Source organism: Rutidosis leptorrhynchoides, chromosome 3 (assembly GCF_046630445.1).
Source record: "Rutidosis leptorrhynchoides isolate AG116_Rl617_1_P2 chromosome 3, CSIRO_AGI_Rlap_v1, whole genome shotgun sequence".
Classification (NCBI taxonomy): domain Eukaryota; kingdom Viridiplantae; phylum Streptophyta; class Magnoliopsida; order Asterales; family Asteraceae; genus Rutidosis; species Rutidosis leptorrhynchoides.
Genome location: NC_092335.1, coordinates 156,832,731 through 156,836,425, shown reverse-complemented (window position 1 = coordinate 156,836,425; position 3,695 = coordinate 156,832,731).

The window sequence follows — 3,695 nt, the reverse complement described above, 5'->3', positions numbered from 1 at the left end:
GTATCTAGATTCGTATCCTCCGTTAGCTAACATTCTTAATATTTTCGTTATCGGATTATAACGTCTTCCGTACTCTCATGTAATTCAAAATAATTCGTTGGTTAATTTCCGCACCCGATTACAAACTTGGGGGACTAAACTTGCCAAGAGGGCAAAGGGATGACTAGGTCAACTAGTCAACCTTCACCCTCCTCCATTCATTTCATCCTCCCCATTTCATTACTTCCATTTTTATTCTCTCAAACCCTCAAACACAAAATCATCATCTAAATTCGATCTAGGAAGCTTGCAACAAAACAAATTACATATTTGAAATCCTCTCTTCATCCTCTACAACTTGATACCAATTTCATCTCATTTGGGTAACTTTCTAAAATCACTAGATTTTGTGTTCTTGATGTTTTTAACTTATAAAAGTGTTAATTAGTGTCTATGGCTCAAGTCTAACATGAATATATGATTTGTATGCTCGATCTAGTTGTTTTGAAGTAACTAACATGAACTTGAATTTTGGTGTGTTGTTCTTGAGATTTAGTTTCTTAAAAGTTGTTAGATGTTAAAAGTTCATGTTTTAATTGTGTTACTAGTATCACTAGCTTCAATTTGATGTGTAGGTTGCTTTAGAAAACTTCATAAACTTGATTATTGATTTTGGTGATGATGGTTAGGGTTTGATTGAACTAAATGTGAATATTTGATGCATTGAATGCCATGAATTGTTGTTGGTAAGTTTTGGTTGAATTGTATGCTTGATTAACTTCGAAACGGCATATCATACATGTAAATTGGTTGCCCGAATCATGAAATGAGATTTATGAACTTGGATACAATTAAAGATGAGCATTTAATGCAGTTTTAGTTGTTGTAAGTGGTAGATTGATCGATGAAACGTGTTTAGCTGTGTTCCTTGTCAAATTACCTTTCCAACGATATAAGATACGTGTCGTAAGAGTTCACGGTTTGTGTTTTGTGTTTAAATGAATTTTGGTTTGGGACTTGGACAATAAAAACAGACCAGGCATCAGTTCACATTGATTGCCGCGGCGCGGCACTCTTTAGTCGCAGCGCGGCATTTGCCGTGTTTGGGTTCTGACCAAGCCTACACTTTTACGAAAAATGTTTGCGATGCTACGCACCTCCGATTCACATGTAACTTGTTCTAACATGCTTAAATATGAATAAAAACCTCAGAAAAATAGTCCGGGACCCGACCCGAACGTGTTGACTTTTTCGTTGACTTTGACCCGACCAAGTTTGACTTTTAGTCAAACTTAACTGAATACTTATGCAACCTTTCTAACTTGTTTCTATACTTGTATCTTGCATGAAACTTGACAATTTGATTCACATGCTACATAATCGAGTCGTAACGAGCCATATGACTAATTGAACAACTTTGACCAATCGTGTTTACCGTTATTGATACAACTTACTTGTTTAGGTCAAGACTAGCGTTTGTTCTTTGCACGTTACTTGTTGAAGTATCTTTTTACTCTTGCACTCAAGGTGAAATCATAGTCCCACTTTTACTCTTTTGAACTTACATTTGGGATGAGAAAACATAAACGTTTCTTTTTACTAAGTGAACACAAGTATAGGAAAACAAACATTCTACATACGAGTTTAGAACAAAATCCTCAATTCGATTATCATTAGTTACACTTGCCAGGTGTAAGCGAGAACTTATGTTGTATGGATCCATATGGGTTTGACAAACCCTCATTCAGATGGTTCACTACCATTTACGAATGAAATATATTTTCGAGAAACAGTGTATGTCCTAACACTATTGTGATGGAGTTCTATGGAAGGAATGTTAAGCATTGATAATTTGGTGCTTGTGAATATTAACTTTTAGAATGTATTACTATTATATCAGTGTTGCAAATCTTGTGGTTCAACTTACCTTTTTACTCACTTACTTACTTAAACCTATGATTTCACCAACGTTTTCGTTGACAGATTTCTATGTTTTTCTCAGGTCTTTGAACGATTTGTGAGACATGCTTCCGCTCATTATTTTGATACTTGCATTGGATGTCGAGTATATGTGCATACATGGAGCGTCTTTTGACTTTATTTAAAACTGTGTCGCATTGGTTCCATTGTACTTATAACTTTGTAACGTAACTTTGGTTGAACAAATTCCCGTAAACTTTGAAACAATCTTTACTTTTGAAATGAATGCGACATACCTTTGGTCAAATGTTATTTTAAAGACTTATGACCACGTAACGAGACCTAAGTAGACGGCGCCGTCAATGACGATTTTGTCGGGTCGCTACAATTACCATGGGTTAATTGTCCTTTGTCCTGGATTATTCAATATGTCCATACAGTTTTTGTCCATAACAGTCCATCAGTCATAAATATAAAGTGCGAGTGTCCTCATCAAATTATCCTTATACCTGAAGTCAAATATTCCAACTAATTGGGGACTTAAACTGTAATAAGGTTTTAATACATTGTTAATGATTACACCAGGTTATCGACTGTGTGCAATCCAAGGTTTTAATACTTTATTAACAATTACACCAAGTGTCCTTGTATGTAATCCACCCCTGTTTTAATGAGTCCATTGACTATTAATCCATCCCCGTGTCCGGTTAAATGAACGATTATTAGTACTTATAAATATCCCGCCCATCGTGTCCGGTCGAGTGTATATGGTTATTTATAGATACGTCAAATTGTAAATCTCTATATTAAATTAATGAACTATCATTCAGTTAAATAAATATAAAGTCCATTAATATCTCATAGTCCAATTTCCACAAGTGTCGTTCTTTTGTCCAAACCCCAATTATGGTACAAAGCCCAATTACCCCGTCTTTAATATTTAGCCCAACATCACGATTACTTCGATTTAAATAAGCATAATAATAACTTAGCTACGAGACATTAATTTAAAAAGGTTGAACATAACTTACAATGAGTATTAATCGCGTAGTGTTACACGGACAGAATTTCGACTTACAAACTTACAACATTCGCTACCATAACCTTATTATTATTAGCTTAAAATTAAAATTATAATTAAAATATAAATATAAATATAAATTGAGAGTGAGAGATAGATAAAAGGTGTACATAAATCGGCCGAAAATGTTGCAATTTATAGGACTTGGCATGCTACAGGAAGCCATTCGACCGCATGGTTTTTGTGTGTCCAGGCCATGCGATCGTATGGTTAGCTGGATCAGACCACATCCACTTGTTTGCTAGTTTGCCGACGGTTTTTAATATATATATATATATATATATATATATATATATATATATATATAATTTTAAGAATTATTTATATATTATATTATATTCATGTGCATAGTTGACTTGTCATTTTAGCTCCGTTGCGTCACGCGTTGATAGTTGGTTCATGTCCCGGTTCCGGATTTTCGAACGTCCTTTCGTACGATTTAATATCTTGTACTTTGCGTTTCGCGGCTCGTACTCTTGTAACTTTTAGACGTTTCTTATCAATAAATTGAACCTCTTAGATTGTACTTTGTACTTTTTAGTGTTTTGGTCGGTTGCGTCTTCAAATCGTCGAATCTGTCTTTTGTCTTCACCTTTTAATATTTAAACGAAAATTACTTGTAAATAGAACAATTGCAACTAAAAGCTTGTCTTTCTTGAGGGATAATGCTATGAAATATATGTTCGTTTTTAGCATTATCAATGTGCTAACTAAC